General features: G+C 46.7%; 1 protein-coding gene across 2 annotated transcripts in view; it reads right to left on the bottom strand.

Moving 5' to 3' along the window:
• The window catches only part of LOC144610839 (nuclear receptor ROR-alpha A-like), a 192,640-nt gene that overhangs the window by 39,977 nt on the left and 133,080 nt on the right, over positions 1 to 19,583 (bottom strand). The window lies entirely within an intron of this gene.

A 19,583-nucleotide genomic window follows, 5' to 3' on the forward strand; every position in this document is an offset into this window, starting at 1 on the left:
ATAGGAGCTTGATTGCAAAAGGCCCCTAAATCAAGTTTGCAGATGATATAAAAGAGGGTATTTATTTCACAAAATGCTGGAGTAACTCAGCAGGTCAGGCAGCGTCTCAGGAGAGAAGGAATGGGTGACGTTTCGGGTCGAGACCCCTCTTCAGTCTGAGATGCTGCCTGACCTGCTGAGTTACTCCAGCATTTAGTGAAATAAATACCTTTGATTTGTACCAGCATCTGCAGTTATTTTCTTATACAAAAGTGGGTGGTTTTACATATAGTGAAGATGGTTGTGAAAAATTGCAGCAGGATCTTGATCGATTGGCCAAGTGGGCTGAGGAATGGTTGATGGAAGGAGAAGGAAGTGGTGGCGTGAGTTGAAGTGAGAGTAATCTGACAGACTAGAGCACGTGGCAATGATCTTTCTCCCCAGAGTGGAAGATTAGAGGCCACAGCTTTAAGATGAGGGGGGGGGGGGGGGGTAAGTTTAAAGGAGAGTTTTGAAATATATATTTTAAACAGAGAAAGGTAGGTGCCTGAAACCTTGCTACATTACCACAAAGGCAACAACCCACACCCAGATAGAGATACAGTCCCTCAGGGTGAATGGGTGGGTGATTGGGTTGTTTGGAGATGGAATGTTCTGCAATGTGTCTGAGTGCTTGGATATGTTCCCAGTGCCGTCCCAAATACTCCTTCTCCACCATGAGCAGTTATGGGCCAGAGATTCCCAGGAGCCAGTGAGGATATTGCTTTCCTTCCTTGTACCTTTTCCTCTGTTTGCCACGGAATAACTTGCTGTGATGCAACCTGTTTTTAAAGGAGTCTTCTTTCAGGCACATGAACAGTGCGGTCTTCCCTGACCACCGCTGGGAATGCTGTCCTGGGAGGCAACGCTACTGTTGTGGAAGCAGATGGAGCAGCAGCATTTAAATAGGTACATGAACAGTCAGGGTGTGGAGGGAGATAAACCACATGCAGGCAGATGGGATTGGTTTAAAATAGCATCATGGTCGGTGCAGACATCTTAAACCCAAGAGTGAATGATGCATTTGGGTAGTCAGGCAGGGGTACAGTAAATGGTGGTTCATTAAGGGATGTTGGTGAACAGGGAGATCACATAGTTCAGCATTATAGTTACTTGATAGAGCAACACAGGATGAATGGGGCATGCCTGCCTTCACAGGTCAAGAAACAGAATATACCAATTGAGAAATTAAGTTATAACTTTACAAAACACCAAAGTTTACCACACTTAGTGTTGCATGCCGTGCTGGTGCATGGCTGTGGGAAGATGTGGTAACACTGGGGAGGGGTTGGATAGATTGGGCTTGTTTTCCTTAAAGCAAAGGAGTCTAAGGGGTGACCTTAGGCATCAATAATATTATCAGGCAGAAAGATACATCTATATACTAAAACTCTCATTTGTTTGTTTGTTTGTTCCTGAACTACAGCCAAAACAGTGCACGATAGCGTGACAATTTTCGGCCCACCTTACTCACCGTCGTCCCTTTGGTGCTAATGGAAGAAGTTTCATTGAAATCTGTTATATTTTTTGTTATTCACATTTTAAAGTTTAAATCTATCTCCTAGGGAGGGAGGGGGAGTGGGCGGGGAAGGGGAGGGGAAGGGAGAGGAGGTGGGGTGGAGGAGGAGGGGGGGTTGAAGGGGGAGGGGGGGGGGAGGGAGGAAGGGGGTGGTAGGGGATGGGGAGGGGGAGGAGGGAGGGGGAGGGGGTGGGGGGCGGGGGGACGAGGGGAGGGGGGAGAGGGGGTGGGTCGGAGGGGAGAGGGAGGGGGGGTTGGAGAGGGTGCTGCACCAATGCAGGAGAGGTTTGGGCCCAATGGGTCCACGGTCTAGTTTTAGTTAAAATCTTTCTCCTGTGGTAGAGAAATCAAAGCAAAGGTGAACAGAAGGAGCTCTAAAGAGCATCTGAGGGTGAAGTATTTTTTATATAATGAGAAGTGTTGATATTTAGAACATGCTCCAGAGGGGTTGATGGAGTCGAGATACCGTGGCTATGTTTAAGAGACATATCGATGCACACTTGCAGAGGCCTGGTTAGGATGTGGCCCTAATGTGGTCAAATCAGATTGGTGTACATGGGCAAAAAGGTCTGCATGGATGTGGGGGCGAAGAGCCCGTTTCTGTGTGGCACTACTAAATGACACTGGCTCCACACCCAGAGGCTGCTCACACCCAGCAACAACAACCACACCCACTCCCAGTCCGGCTTCTCCCCCAGACCGGCCCATGCCCAGCCCCCCCAGCAGAGGGGCCACAGCCATCCCCATGTTCTGAAAATCCCGTATGGCACCTCATCAAATGCTTTCTGAAAATCTAGGTAAACATCTACTGACTCTCCTTTGTCTGACTTACTATTTATTTTTTCAATTTATTTCACAAAATGCTGGAGTAACTCAGCGGATCAGGCAGCATCTCAGGAGAGAAGGAATGGGTGACGTTTCGGGTCGAGACCCTTCTTCAGACTGAAATATTTTTCAAAGAATTCCAGCAAATTTGTCCAGCATTCCAGCATTATTTTCCAAACATTTGAACATTGCAGAATGTAGTTCTCCACATTGTAGCACATCAGTTCCACAAAGTGCAATGTCCTGAGTGCAAAGTGCAATAGAGATAATCGAACAGTACCCTAGCTTATGGAAGGACTGTTCGAAAGCCAGATAACAGGATAGAAGCTGATCCTGAGTCTAGTGTTGTGCGTTTTCAAGGTAGCAGGAAAAAGGAGGAAAAAGGAGGAGAAATGGCCCGGGTGGGATGTTATTGAGTGTGAGTGAGTGAGGCATATGAGTGAGGTCAACAAAAAAAAGAGGAAAAGAGCCGAGCGCTTGCGCAAGACGTATAACGGGGGTCAAAAACTTGGAACATTTTTGAAAATTTACACACATTACCAGTTTCAAGCCTCTTTTAGTCCGTTTCAAAGTAAAACCAGACATTACAAAATAATGTGAATATGTCACTGTGCACTAATAACATTTTGAAGTCAATTCGCAGGTTTCTCGCGGAACCCCTGGTGTCCTCTAGCGGCCGAAATGACAAATTGGCCATGGAAGTCCCGATGAGGTCGAGATTGGCTGCCTTGCCCAGCCTAGGTGTCACATTTTCGGGCAGACTTCCAGGGCGCAAGGGGGGGGGGGGGGGGGGGGGGGATTTCTTGCGGAACCTCTAGCGGAACCCTAGTGTTCATTACAAGTTTATACCGTTTATTTTTTCTTTCTTTTTTCGATCCGATTTGTCCGTTTATTTGGCAAAGTGAAAAACGCGGAAATCATGCAAAAAGAGCGGAAAATGGATTTTAAAAACGCGGAAATCCGCAGAAACTTAATAGTCTGAAGAAGGGTCTCGACCCGAAATGTCACCCATTTCTTCTCTCCCGAGATGCTGCCTGACCTGCTGAGTTACTCCAGCATTTTGTGAATAAATACCTTCGATTTGTACCAGCCTCTGCAGTTATCTTCTTATGAAACTTCACATGCCTGCTTTGATAATGTTGATTGCTTTTCTGAGGTAGCATGAAGTGGAGATGGATGTCTCCCTCTCTCTCTCTCACACTCACACTCACACACACACACACACTGGAATAAATGCAAAGGATGATCTGCAGCGAGCGAGTGAATCAATTACCGTACTGTCCAGTACAAGTTATACCTCACACTCTCTCTGCACTACATTGTTTGCAGTTACATGGGGCCAGCAGGAGGTGGCAGTGTGGTCCTGAAAACTTTACTATGGATGTTCAGTCACTCTACACCTCCATCCCCCACCAGGAAGGTCTTAAAGCCCTCCGTTTCTTCCTCGACCGCAGAACCATCCAATTCCCCTCTACTAACACTCTCCTCTGCCTATCGGAGCTGGTCCTCACCCTCAACAACTTCTCCTTTGACTCCTCCTACTTCCTCCAAGTCCAGGCGTAGCTATGGGTACCCGCATGGGTCCCAGCTTTGCCTGCCTCTTTGTAGGGTACGTTGAACATTCCTGTTCCAGGCGTACTCTGCCCCTATCCCCAAACTCTATTTCTGTTACATTGATGACTGCATCGGTGCTACCTCCTGCAGCCATGCAGAACTCATGGACTTCATCAACTTCACTACCAATTTTCATCCTGCACTTAAATTTACTTGGACCATCTCCGACACCTCCCTCCCGTTTCTTGATCTCACAGTCTCCATCACAAGAAATAGACTATTGATTGACGCCTATTACAAACCCACTGACTACCCACAACTATCTCGACTACACTTCTTCCCACCCTGCATCCTGCAAAGACTCTATCCCTACTTCCAATTCCTACGTCTACGCCGCATCTGCGCCCAAGATGAGGTGTTCTATACCTTACTCCCCCTCCCCCGAGTCGCAACAGAGACAGAGTCCGTTAGTCCTCACCTTCCACCCCATCAGCTGTCGCATACAACACATAATCCTCCAAAATTTCCGCCACCTCCAATGGGATCCCACCACTGGCCACATCTTCCCATCCCCACCCCTTTCTGCCTTCCTCAGAGACCGTTCCCTCTGCAACTCCCTGGTTACCTCACCCCTTCCCACTCTGCTGCTGGACACAGCCTCGATGGCGCTCTCTGTGAGAGGGTCAGATAAATACGTAGGCCTGGGGAACATCAGTAAGAGAACTACTGGATCGTCCTTTCGGAGTGTGTACAGCTCATTCATTTCACTTATTTCCAAACAATATGAGATGAGATCTTTCAGCCCATCAAGTGAATACTGGGTCAGAGAATGGCCCCTTTTGCCGACAGGCTCAATGAACTTGGTAAAAGCCACCGGCTGCCTGATGTACATTGGACAATCACGTGTTGACTTGCTTTAGAGGGATCAAACCTTCCAGTGTCCCATGCCTCCCGGTTACTGATCCAATCTCACCAACTGGGGACTCCAGACTACACCAGTGAACCAGCTGAAACAGGGTGACCAAATGCCAGAAGCCTTCCGTTTTGTGAACCATATGGCGGGCCCAGATCGTCATCACATTGGGTTAATCCGGTCTGGATCACTGTCAGGAGCCTGGGCTGACAGCAGACTGCACACATCATAATCCTCTTACATCACCACCTGACATTGCGCACGGCATATACACAGGAAGGGGTTGCAAGGCGGTTTCTGCAAAGTTCCTTGTTGCACAGGATGTTTAACCTGGCTCAGTGAAAGAGCCATTGCTCTCTCCATCCCAACAACCAGCAAGGATTCCTCTCCAATATTTATTGTTGGTGAGGGATGAAATTCAGTCCTTTGTGAGGGGTGACATAGGGACTGACGACCTAGAGTCACTGTGGATAGAATTGAGGAATTGTAAAGGTAAGAAGACACTAATGGGAGTTATCTACAGGCTCCCAAACAGTAGCCTGGATATAGGGTCAGGAGTTAAAACTGGCATGTAACAAAGGTAATGCCACTGTTGTTATGAGAGATTTCAATATGCAGGTAGACTGGGAAAATAAGATTGGTTCTGGACCCCAAGAAAGGGAGTTTGTAGAGTGCCTCCGAGATGGATTCTTAGAGCAGCTTGTACTGGAGCCTACCAGAGAGAAGGCAATTCTGGATTTAGTGTTGTCTGATGAACCAGATTTAATAAGGGAACTCAAGGTAAAGGAACCACTAGGAGGTAGTGACCATAAGATGATAAGTTTTAATCTGCAATTTGAGAGGAAGAAGGTTAAATCAGAAGTGTCAGTGTTGCAGTTGAACAAAGGGGACTATGAAGGCATGAGAGAGGAGCTGACCAAGGTCGACTGGTAAAGGATTCTAGCAGGAATGACGGCGGAACAGCAATGGCAGGAATTTCTGGGCATAATCCAGAAGATGCAGGATCATTTCATTCCAAAGAGGAATAAAGATTCTAAGGGGAAAAAGAGGCAACCATGGCTGACACGGGAAGTTAGGGATGGAGTAAAACTAACGGAAAAGGTGTATAACACAGCAAAGAGTAGCAGGAATCCAGAGGATTGGGAAACTTTCAAAGGACAACAGAAGGTAACAAAACGGGCAATACGGGCTGAAAAGGTGACGAGGGTAAGCTGGCCAAGAATATAAAAAAGGATAGCAAAAGCCTCTTTAGGTATGTTAAGAGAAAAAGATTAGGAAAGATAAATGTGGGTCCCTTGAAGACAGAGACAGGTGAAATTATTCTGGGGAACAAAGAAATAGCAGAAGAGTTGAACAGGTTCTGCCAGGTTCCTGTCAGAACTAAGGAGCGCACAAACAATCTCCCAGATGTACTAGAGGACAGAGGATCTAGGGAGACAGAGGAACTGAAAGAAATTTGCATTAGGCGAGAAATAGTATCGGGTAGACTGATGGAAGTGAAGGCTGATAAATCCCCAGGGCCTGATGGTCTGCATCCCAGGGTACTCAAGGAAGTAGCACTAGAAATCGTGAACACATTGGTGTAAGAAAATAACTGCAGATGCTGGTACAAATCAAAGGTATCACAAAATGCTGGAGTAACTCAGTGGGTCAGGCAGCATTTCTGAAGAGAAGGAATGGGTGACGTTTCGGGTCGAGACCTTTCTTCAGACTGAAGACGGGTCTCGACCCGAAACGTCACCCATTCCTTCTCTCCAGAGATGCTGCCTGACCCGCTAAGTTACTCCAGCATTTGGTGAACGCATTGGTGATCATTTTCCAATGTTCTATAGATTCCGGATCAGTTCCTGTGGATTGGAGGGTCGCTAATGTTATCCCACTTTCCAAGAAAGGAGCGAGAGAGAAAACGCTGGAAGATGCTGGAGTCATTATTAAAGAAGTAATAATGGTGCATTTGGATAGCAGTAAGAGGATTGGTCCAAGTCAGCATGGATTTATGAAGGGAAAATCTTGCTTGACTAATTTTCTGGAATTTTTTGAGGATGTGACAAGTAAAATGGATAAAGGAGAGCGGTTTCTGCAAAGTTCCTTGTTGCACAGGATGCTGGGAGGTTGCAGGGTGACTTGGACAGGTTGAGTGAGTGGGCAGATGCGTGGCAGAAGCAGTATAATGTGGATAAATGTGAGGTTATCCTCTTTGGCAGCAAGTACAAGGAGGCAGATTATTATCTCAATGGTGTCAAATTAGGAAAAAGGGAAGTGCATCGAGACCTGGGTGTCCTTGTACACCAGCCACTGAAAATAAACATGCAGGTACAGAAGGCAGTGAAGAAATATAATGTTATGAATGGCATGTTGGCCTTCATAACGAGAGGTTTTGAGTACAGGAGTAGAGAGGTCCTTCTGCAGTTGAGACCACATTTGGAGTATTGTGTGCAGTTCTGGTCTCCTAATTTGAGGAAGGACATCCTTGCTATTGAGGCAGTGCAGCATAGGTTCATGAGGTTAATCCCCGGGATGGCGGGACTGTCATATGAGGAAAGATTGGAAAGACTGAGCTTGTATTCACTGGAATTTAGAAGGATGAGAGGGGATCTTATAGAAACATATAAAATTATAAAAGGACTGGACAAGCTAGATCTTCCCAATGTTGGGAAAAATGTTCCCAATGTTGGGGGAGTCCTGAACCAGGGGTCACAGTCTAAGAATAAAGGGGAGGCCATTTAAAACTGAGATGAGAAAAAACTGAGATGAGACTTGTGAATTTGTAGAATTCTCTGCCACAGAAGGCAGTAGAGGCCAATTCATTGGATGAATTTAAAAGAGAGGTAGATAGAGCTCTAGGGGCTAGTGGAATCAAGGAATATGGGGAGAAGGCAGGCACGGGTTACTGATTGTGGATGATCAGCCGTGATCACAATGAATGGCGGTGCTGCACCTATTTTCTATTCCTATATGATCTAATACCCTTTTAGATTTAGTTTTAGTATTTTAGTTTAGAGATACAGCCTGGAAACAGGCCCTTCGGCCCTCCAAGACCATGCCGACCATTCACATTAGTTATGTCATCCCACTTTCTCATCCACTCACTACATACCAGAGGCAATTTACAGAGGCCAATTAACCTCCAAATACAAAACCGTCTCTATCACAGCAGATAGATTATCGACACCGTCTCCATCACAGGAGATAGATTATCGACACCGTCTCCATCACAGGAGATAGATTATCGACACCGTCTCCATCACAGGAGATAGACTATACTGACATCTATTATAAACATACTGACTCCCAGAGCTATCTCGGCTGTTCTTCTTCCCACCCTTCCTCCTGCAAAGGCTCTATCCCCTACTCCCAAGTCCTCCGTCTACGCCGCATCTGCGCCCAAGATGAGGTGTTCCATACCAGGATATCTGAGATGTCCTCATTCTTTAGGGAATGGGGGTTCCCCATTTCCATCATAGATGAGGCCCTCACTAGGGTCTCCTCGATATCCCGCAACGCCGTTCTTGCTCACCCTCCCCCAGTCGCAACGGGGACAGAGTTCCCCTAGTCCTCACCTTTCATCCCATCAGCCATCACACACAGCACATAATCCTCTGACATTTTCGCCACCTCCAACGGGATCCCACCACTGGCCACATCTTCCCATCTCCACCCCTTTCCACTTTTCACAAAGAGACCATTCCCTCCACAACTCCCTGGTTAACTCGTCCCTTCCCACCCAAACCATACCTTTCCCAGGTACTTTCCCCTGCAGCCACAGGAGATGCAACACCTGTCCCTATACCTCCTCCCTCAACTCCATTCAAGGACCCCAATAGTCTTTTCAGATGAGGCAGAGGTTCACTTGCACCTCCTCCAACCTCATCTACTGTTGCAGGTGTGGACTCCTATATATCGGTGAGACCAAGCGCAGGCTCGGCGATTGTTTCTCGGAACACCTCCACTCAGTCCGCCTAAACCTACCTGATTTCCCGCTTGCAAAACACTTTAACTCCCCCTCCCATTCCACACTGACCTTTCCATACTGGGCTTCCTCCATTGTCAGTGAGGTCCAGCGCAAATTGGAGGAACAGCACCTCATATTTTGCTTGAGCAGCTTGCACCCCAGCGGTATGAACATTGACTTCTCTAACTTCAAGTAATCCTTACTTTCCCTCTCTTCATCTCTCCCCTTCCCAGTTCTCTAACCAGTCTGATTGTCCCTGATTACATTTTATCTCTTTTTGCTTTGTTGTTACCTTCTCAATAGGCAATAGACAATAGGTGCAGGAGTAGGCCATTCGGCCCTTCGAGCCAGCACCACCATTCAATGTGATCATGGCTGATCATTCACAATCAGTACCCTGTTCCTGCCTTCTCCCATACCCCCTGACTCCGCTATCTTTAAGAGCTCTATCTAGCTCTCTCTTGAAAGCATCCAGAGAATTGGCCTCCACTGCCTTCTGAGGCAGAGAATTCCACAGATTTACAACTCTCTGACTGAAAGTTTTTCCTCATCTCCATTCTAAATGGCCGACCACTTATTCTTAAACTGTGGCCCCTGGTTCTGGACTCCCCCAACATTGGGAACATGTTTCCAGCCTCTAACGTGTCCAATCCCTTAATAATCGTATATGTTTCAATAAGATCCCCTTTCATCCTTCTAAATTCCAGTGTATACAAGCCTAGTCGCACCAGTCTTTCAACATACGACAGTCCCGCCAATCCGGGAATTTACCTAGTAAACCTACGCTGCACGCCCTCAATAGCAAGAATATCCTTCCTCAAATTTGGAGACCAAAACTGCACACAGTAGTCCAGGTGCGGTCTCAGTAGGGCCCTGTACAACTGCAGAAGGACCTCTTTGCTCCTATACTCAACTCCTTTTGTCATAAAGGCCAACATGCCATTAGCTTTCTTCGCTGCCTGCTGTACCTGCATGCTAACTTTAAGTGACTGATAAACAAGGACACCCAGATCTCTTTGTACTTCCACATTTCCTAACTTGACAGCATTCAGATAATAATCTGCCTTCCTGTTCTTTCCACCAAAGTGGATAACCTCACATTTATCCACATTAAACTGCATCTGCCATGCATCTGCCCACTCACACAACCTGTCCAAGTCACCCTGCATCCACATAGCATCCCCCTCACAGTTCACATTGCCACCCAGCTTTGTGTCATCCGCAAATTTGTTAACTTTGCAAATTAGCTGTATTATCCTAGCTAACAATGATCTATTCTACATTTTCTGTGATCTCCACCCCCTTTGATGTCTCATTCTCACACCTAACACTTCCTTATCTCTGTATCTCCCACTCCCCGTCCCCTGACTCAGTCTGAAGAAGGATCTCAACCCGAAACATCATCCATTCCTTCTCTCCAGAGACGCTGCCTGTCCCACTGAGTTACTCTAGCATTCTAGCATCTACAAATCTGAACGTCTTTGGAGTGTGGGAGGAAACCGGAGCACCCGGAGGAAACCCACGCGATCACAGGGAGATTGTGCAAAGTCCGCACAGACAACGACTGAGGTCAGGATCTCTGAGTTTTTGGCGCTGTGAAGCAGCAGCTCCACCACTGTTTATCCCTAACTCACCCTCAATCAGGTGTTATATTCAAGATCGCATAACTCTTCTCATAAACATTTTTCACTTTTCTTCCACTGCCCTCTGTGGCAGAGAATTCCACAAGTTCACAACTCTGGGTGAAAAAGTTACTTCTCACCTCAGTTTTAAATGGCCTCCCCTTTATTCTAAGACTGTGGCTCCTGGTTCTGGACTCCCCCAACATTGGGAACATTTTTCCTGCATCTAGCTTATCCAGTCCTTTTATAATTTTATATGTCTCTATAAGATCCCCTCTCATCCTTCTAAACTTCCAAATAAACCTGACTTCTAGTCTGAATTCAAAGCACAAGATGACAGGAGAGCCCTCGAGTGGTTGGAGTGAACCTCCCACCATTATCCCCTACAGGCTTGCAGGGCGCTGTGCCATTGGCAGTATGGCAGGGCCAGAGAGCAGGAGCAAAATGCCACCATGTTCCAAGGTAGGAAGGCAGCCAGCACTGAAGAGGTTCACAACCCGCTGCGGCGCTCCAACAGGTCATGGATGCAGGCTTCATAGAGGACTGAATAAACAATTAAACAACTGTGCTTTTGGGAAAGAGTGAGGCCGTAAACCTCAGATGAGGCAAGTGGTGGATATTCGGCCCATTAAACTGACTGACACATGATGAAAGAATGGATCGACTAGGCTTGTATTGGAATTTAGAAGGATGAGAGGGGATCTTATAGAAATATATAACATTCTCAAGGGATCGGGCTAGGCTAGATGCAGAAAAAATGTTCCCGATGTTGGGGGAGTCCAGAACCAGGGGTCACAGTTTAAGAATAAGGGGTAGGCCATTTAGGACTGAGATGAGGAAAAACTTTTTCACCCAGAGTAGTGAATTTGTGAAATTCTCTGCCGCAGAAGGAGTGGAGGCCAATTCACTGGATGTTTTCAAGAAAGAGTTAGATATAGCTCTTAGGGCTAATGGAATCAAAGGGTATGGGGAGATACTGATTTTGGATGATCAGCCATGATCATATTGAATGCTGGCTCAAAGGGCTGAATGGCCTACTCCTGCACCTATTTTCTATGCTTCTATTGAAACCCATTCTGGCCCTTTGGCCTGTAACACAACCAGTCCCATCAGGTCTGTGGTAATGTGAAATTACTGTAGTGCTCCTTGTAGGTTGTTCTACTCCGTGACAATCTTCTCTTAGGAAGAAAAGTCTCGAGAGTGAGACGCCTTCAAAATAGATTTAAAATGGAACAACAAAAGAAATGCTGTAAAGAATTCAGCCAGTCCGTGCCGATGCTTGAAGAATTCAAGCAGCATCCGTGGAGAGAGAAACCAGTCAACATTCCCGAACTTCAGAATCTCAGTAAAAACAAGGAACTGCAGATGCTGGTTCATACACAAAAAGGACCCCAGGTGCTGGAGTAACTCAGCGGATCAGACAGCATCTCTGGAGGACATGGACAGGTAACATTTCGGCTTGAGACATTGTAGTGGGGGGAGAAAGCTGGAAAAGGGGAGAGGCAGGACAAAGCGTGGCAGGTGATAGACCGACAAAGGCACCAGGGTTTCTTGAGCAGTGAGACAGGGTCTCACAAAACGTCTGTCGGAAAGAGAACTTCGTCAACATAGGCATACCTTGAGGAGAACCTGAGTAGTGTTTTAATCCTGTAGTATAATTCCAGCAAAGTAATTGACCATTTAAATTTCTGAACTGTCCTCAAATGGCCTCGTTTGAAGAGACTCCTTGGTGATCGTGGACGGAGTTGGCCTTTACTTTAGACTTTAGAGATACGATGTGAAAACAGGCCCTTTGGCCCAGCAAGTCCACAACAACCAGCGATCCTCTATTGCACACACCAGCGACAATTCTACAGAAGCCAATTAATTTACAAACCTGTACATCTTTGGAACGTGGGAGGAAACCAGAACACCCGGTGAAAACTCACGCAGTCACAGGGAGAACAAACAAACTCCGTACAGACAGCACCTGTAATCAAAATCGAATCCGGGTCTCTGGCGCTGTAGAGCAGCAACTCTACCACTGTACCACTGTGCCGCCCTAATGGCTGAAGAACCTGTTTCTGTGCTGTATATCTTTATGACAATAACATCTCCCTCATTAATGCAGCAATGGTTTCTTTAAAAAAGCAATGCCACCTCTTTTTATTCCCTCCCCAATTACTTGTGAAACTTCTGCACTTTGAAATGTTGAGTTCCCAACCTTGTCCCTATTTTTCATCATGTTTCAGTGATTGCAACAATATCTCATTCCCACCCGCTGATCAATGCTCCAAGTTCATCTGCCTTACCATTCAGGCTCCTTGCATTAAAATAGATATAGTTCAGTCTTCATTCCTCCCACGTGTCCTGTCATGCCCATGTCTCCTCTGTCTACAACTGACCTCGTTTTTTCTTCTATATTTAACAGAATCTCACACCCAACCTACTGCCAAACTAGTTTTAAACTTCGAACAGCCCAACAAACATTCCCAAGGATATTGGAACAGTTCTGGTTCAGATGCAACCTTGCCTGTTTGCACAGGTCCCATTTACTCAGAAACATTTCCAATGATCCAAAAATCTAAAGCCTTCCCTCCTTCGTCACCCAGTCCTTTTCTCCAGAGATGTTGTCTGACCTGCTGAGTTACTCCAGCTTTTTGCATCTATCTCCGGGTTAAACCAGCATCTGCAGTTCCGTCCTACACATATCATATCTTCCTGTTCACTCAGGTGAATGTGGCATGAGAAGTAACCCACAGATTACAATTATAGGGACCCTGCTCTTTAATCTGCTACCTGGCTCCCCAAATTCATGTTGCAAGACCTTGCCCCTTTTTTTACCCATTTGTTAATACCGACATGGGCCACATTTGTTGGGTGTTCTCCCTCCCCTTTCAGAATGTTCTGTAACTGCACTGAGATAGAGTCATTCAGCATGGAAAGATGCCCTTTGGCCCAAATTGCCTATGCCGACCAAGATGCCCCATCCACACTAGTCTCACCTACCCGTGTTTGGCTCATGCACCCCAAAACCTTTCCAATCTGTGTACCTGTCTAAAATGTTGTTACAGTCCCCGCCTCAACTACCTCCTCTGGCAAACACAAAATGCAGGAGTAACTCGGCGGCTCAGGCAGCATCTCTGGAGAGAAGGAATGGGTGACGTTTCGGTTCGAGACCCATCTTCATCCTTCTCTCCAGAGATGCTGCCTGACCCGCTGAGTTACTCCAGCATTTAGTGTCTACCTTCGATTTTAACCAGCATCTGCAGTTTTTGTTTCTACCTCCTCTGGCAGCTTGTTCCTGTGTGAAAAAGGTGCCCCTTGGGTTCCTATTAAATATTTCCACTCTCATTTTAAACTGATGCCCGCTAGTTCTTGATACCCCTACAGGATAAAAGACTCTGTGCATTCACGCAATCTAATTTGCTTACGGTCTTATACACCTCTATAAAATCATCACTCAGCCCCCTGAGCTCCAGGGAATCAAGTATTAGCCTGCCCAATCTCTCCCTATAGCTCAGGCCCTCAGGTCCGGGCAATATCCTTGTAAATCCTCTCTGCACTCTTTTCAGCTTAAAGACATCCTTGCCAGGGCGACCAAAGCTGAACAGAGAATTCTAAGTGCGGCCTTAAAGTTGTTTTGTATCCCTGACCTCGCCACCAGGGAGCAACGCACCATTCAGGAGAATTGTTCGCTGCCATAGAAAAACCTGCTCCCCTCACACCACAGCGCTCCTGGACTTCCCCCTCCCCTTCTGTGCAGCAGAGCTACGAACCCGGCTGTCGCTGCTTTCCCCTGACAGGCAATCCATCCCAACAGTATTCAATACAGTATCTCTAATATATCTAATGCAGGATTTGTGCACTCTTTGGAAAGGAAACCATGTAATTCCCCAGTCTGTGGTCTAAATCAAATAAACACTTCCAGGATGGTTTGTGGAAAATTAAAGTTCAAGCATTAGGCGAGGTTTGCCAGTATTAACAGTTTAGATGCTGATGTTACATGGCTCTTGGCTGGAGACCAGTGTCCTTTTAAATAAAAGTTCTGATGCACGGTCAATGAGCCGAATCCCACACTGCTGTACAGGCCATCTCCAGGTTACGAGTGCCGAATGAAGGTCAGCCCTCATATTGAATTGAATTGAATTGAATTGAAATCTATCTGTTGGATAGAGCTCTAGGGGCTAGCGGAATCAAGTATGGGGAGAAGGCAGGCACGGGTTACTGATTGTGATGATCAGCTATGATCACAAAGAATGGCTCGAAGGGCCAAATGGCCTCCTCCTGCACCTATTTTCTATGTTTCTATGTTTCTAATTGAATTGAAAGATATATCATGGAAACAGCCCCTACTGTCCACTGAGTCCATAATGATCACTCGTTCACAATAGTTCTATGTTATCCCAATTTCTCATCCATTCTCTGCAGACTAGGGGCAATTAACCCACAAGTTTGCACGTCTTTGGTATGTGGGAGGAAACCAGAGCACTCTGAGGAAACTCACAAAGTCATAGACAGAACTAAACTCTAGTGATGGCACACGAGGTCAGGATCAAACCTTCCACTCTGGTACTGAACGAACTCCCATTATATGATTAAATCCAAAAGTTCGATTTAAAAGAGTTGCAAAGTCAAATGTGGGTCCCTTGAAGGCAGACACAGGTGAAATTATTATGGGTAACCAGGAAATGGCAGAAGAGTTGAACAGGTACTTCGGATCTGTCTTCACTAATGAAGACACAAACAATCTCCCAGATGTACTGGAGGACAGAGGATCTTGGGGGGCAGAGGAACTGAAAGCAATTTTCATTTGGCCAGAAATAGTATTGGGTAGACAAATGGGACTGAAGGATGTTAAATCCCCTGGGCCTGATGGTCTGCATCCCAGGGTCCTCAGGGAGGTGGCTCTAGAAATAGTGGACGCATTGGTGATCATTTTCCAATGTTCAATAGAACTGGAGTTTAGAAGGATGAGAGGGGATCTTATAGAAACATATAAAATTATAAAAGGACTGGACAAGCTAGATGCAGGAAAAATGTTCCCAATGTTGGGCGAGTCCGGAACCAGGGGCCACAGTCTTAGAATAAAGGGGAGGCCATTTAAAAGTGAGGCGAGAAGAAACCTTTTTAGATTTAGATTTTTAGATTTAGAGATGCAGATGCAGCGCGGAAACAGGCCCTTCGGCCCACCGAGTCCGCGCCGCCCAGCGATCCCCGCACATTAACACTATCCTACACACACTAGGGACAATTTTTTACATTTACCCAGTCAATTAACCTACATACCTGTACGTCTTTGGCGTGTGGGAGGAAACCGAAGATCCCGGAGAAAACCCACGCAGGTCACGGGGAGAACATACAAACTCCGTACAGACGGCGCCCGTAGTCAGGATCGAACCTGAGTCTCCGGCGCTGCATTCGCTGTAAGGCAGCAACTCTACCGCTGCGCTACCGTGCCGCCCCTGCTTCCGCCGTTTTCACCCAGGGAGTTGTGAATTTGTGGAATTCTCTGCCACAGAGGGCAGTGGAAGCCAAATCACTGGATGGATTTAAGAGAGAGTTAGATAGAGCTCTAGGGGCTAGTGAAATCAAGGGATATGGGGAGAAGGCAGGCACGGGTTATTGATTGGGGACGATCAGCCATGATCACAATGAATGGCGGTGCTGGCTCGAAGGGCCGAATCACCTCCTCCTGCACCTATTTTCTATGTTTCTATTTCTATGATTTGCTTTCATTTGATCACTCCTATGAACAGCAGAACTAGTTTCATATCCCTCTCTCCACTTCTAGTAATTGTTTTTTCTTATCAGTCTATGTGCTTTTGATGCCATTCGTTACAATAATGTGGAGGTATTGTGACCATAATGGGTGATCTTGTGTACTTTTGAACAATATAAACGTGGAGATCTGTAAAAACGGTGCTCATTCTGTGGGTTAATGTCAATCTGAAGAAGACTCCTCACCGAAACCAAGCGCAGGCTCGGCGATCGCTTCGCTGAACACCTGCGCTCGGTCCGCATTGACCAAACTGATCTCCCAGTGGCCGAGCAACTCCCCCTCCCATTCCCAGTCTGACCTTTCTGTCATGGGCCTCCTCCAGTGCCATAGTGAGGCCCACCGGAAATTGGAGGAACAGCACCTCATATTTCGCCTGGGCAGTTTGCAGCCCAGTGGTATGAACATCGACTTTTCCAACTTTAGATAGTTCCTCTGTCCCTCCCTTCCCCTCCTCCTTCCCAGATCTCCCTCTATCTTCCTGTCTCCACCTATATCCTTCCTTTGTCCCGCCCCCCTGACATCAGTCTGAAGAAGGGTCTCGACCCGAAACGTCACCCATTCCTTCTCTCCCGAGATGCTGCCTGACCTGCTGCGTTACTCCAGCATTTTGTGAATAAATATCCTCACCTGAAACAATCTATTTCCATTTTGCTCCAAAGATGGTGCCTGACCCACAAGTTCCTCCACCACTTTTGTTCAAGATTCCAGCACCCGCAGCCTCTGGTGATTCCCGTTATCACCTTCTTTACTTATAATATTCCAACACTGGCAGCTAGTGTGTCACCTCCTGCCAACCACCGTTCAGCAGCTGCATCCACCTTCACCCTCCCTTTATCCAGCGTAATCTGCCTTCTTTTCTCTTCTCTCTCCTGTCCCACAATCCATCATTCACCAGCCTATGCCTCCTAATTCCACCCCATCCCCTCTCCTACTTGGCTCCAAATGCTCGTCATGTTTCAGTCTTTCCTGGTCCACCATTCATCTCTCGCCACTGTCTCACCACAAGCTCTCTCCTCTTTATACTGGCTATCTTCTCTCCCCATACTTGGTCCTGAAGCTGGATAACCAACCCAAAATGTGACTGTTCCTTTCCATTCATAGATGCAGCTCAACTTGTGACTGTTGATACAATGAAGCTATACAATATATTATTATAGAGTCATGCAGCACAGAAACAGGCCCTCCGACCCAGCTAGCCCAGGCAAACCAAGGTGCATCAATTACACTGGTCCCACCTGGTGCGTTCAGCCCATGTCCCTCTCAAACCTTCCTATCCTTGTACTTGTCCAGATATTTTTTTAAGTGTTGTTATAATTTCTGCCTCAACTACCTCCTCTGACAGCTCATTCCATATACCCACCCTGGGTAAAAGACTCTGCATCTACCCACTACAAGAAATGAAGCTGAAAGCATTTCTTAACAACATGCTCTCACGCTGCTCCCCCTCTGTGAATACTCCTGCCCTCCTACTCTACAACCACATTTTGACACAGACTCGCTACCACAGCCACGTCTGCTTTCTTGGGACTTGCCTGCGCCTCCATCTTCTGCCTCGTGGTTTCCAGCTCCGTTTCCAGACCCAATTCGGACCCAACCCGGATTACATGCTCCAACAGTCTATCTGCCGCTTTTCAGAACAGTTTTCCTCCCGTGCCCTGCGTTGTACCCTGGCTGGGATGCGCCGGCACCAGCAGGCCCTCGCTCTGACTTTAGCAACAAGCTGAAAGTATGGTCTTTTTCACAGGGTTGGGGAATTAAGAACTAGAGGGCATATGTTTAAAATGAGAGTGGAAATATTTAATAAGTATATAAGGGGTACCTTTTTCACTCAGAGGGTGGTGGGTATATGATACGAGCTGCCAGGAAAGGTAGTTCAGGCAAGCATGATAACATTTAATATATGATGGACAGGTGCATGGATAGGAAAGGGTGAGAGAGATATGACCAAGCCTGGGCAAGTAGGACCAGCCAAGATGGGGTATCTGGTTCGGCATGGACTAGTATGGCCAATGGGCCTGTTTCCATGCTGTGGAACTTTAATTGTATAAGGAATCAGAGAATGGGACAATTATACATGTGTTGAAACTGTGGCAGCCTGTACTCCAGCCACTGACAGTCTCCGCAGAGACGCTACTGCTTCTGTTACCACATACAGTGTTACTTCACCGGCCCAATACTACTGCAACCTACTGACGATTTCCCAGGCATTGATGCATCTTGTACCTTGGCCAGAGATAAAGCAGCAAACTCACAGAGAACAAAGTGAGCCCAGTCAGCCCAGTTGATGCCACAGTGACACGAATGGGCATCAAAACCGAGAAAGAAACTTGCGGGCTCATCCCATTCCAGAGCATGGCTGTGGGATCAGTGCACTCTCACTGGTGATGGCCATTTAACCTCCCTTTGAAGCTGGTCACATCAGATGAATTCCTTGTCATATATACACTAGGGTTCAATGTAATTTCTTGTTTACATCAACCTCACACAGTAATCGGTATACACGGTAATGATACATATGACAATAAATACAATACCAAATGCAAAGCAGTAGAGTGGTGCAAGATTGTAATGCAAAGTCTGAGTTGTGCAGAACAACATAAAAGAACTGAATGAAGTACAGTTACGCAAAATGGTACATGGCAACACCTCGAAGGGGGTGTTAAAGAGGTTTAGTTTAGTTTAGTTTAGAGATACAGCGTGGAAACAGGCCCTTCGGCCCACCAGGTCCACTCCAACCAACGATCCCTGCACATTAACTCTATCCTACACACACGAGAGACAATTTTTACATTTAACAAGCTAATTTACCTACATATCTGTACGTCTTTGGAGTGTAGGAAGAAACCGAAGATCCCAGAGAAAGCCGACGCGGCCACGGAGAGAATGTACAATCGCCGTACAGACAACACCTGTTGTCGGGATCGAACCCAGTCTCCGGCGCTGTGAGACAGCAACTCTACCACTGCGCGATGATTGGTTCAGGAGTCTGATAGTAGTGGGAAAGAAACTATTCTAAATTCTGGATGTCCAAGCTTTCATGGAGTCATAGTGTGGAAACAAGCCCTTCAGCCAAACTTCTCCACACCAGCCAACGTGTCTACACTAGTCCCACCTGCCTGCATTTGGCCCACATCTCTCTAAACCTGTCCTTTCAAACTCCTGTATCTTCTTGCACAAGGTAGAAGAGAGAAAAGGGAATGGTCAGGGAGCAGGCATGCATTCCAATACTTCAAGCCTTCTTGTGTCACTGCGCCATGAAGATGGAGTGTCTGGAAGGAAGTGACGAGCCTGTGGTGGACTGGGTTATGATCACCATTTTCTGCAAGTTCAGTCAGTCCAGAGCGGAGCAGTTGCCGTACCAGGCTGAGATGCATCCCGTCTAAATACCTTCTATTGTGCATCTGGTCATTGCTTCAATA

This window comes from Rhinoraja longicauda, chromosome 38, assembly GCF_053455715.1.
Source record: "Rhinoraja longicauda isolate Sanriku21f chromosome 38, sRhiLon1.1, whole genome shotgun sequence".
In the NCBI taxonomy this organism is placed as follows: Eukaryota; Metazoa; Chordata; class Chondrichthyes; order Rajiformes; family Arhynchobatidae; genus Rhinoraja; species Rhinoraja longicauda.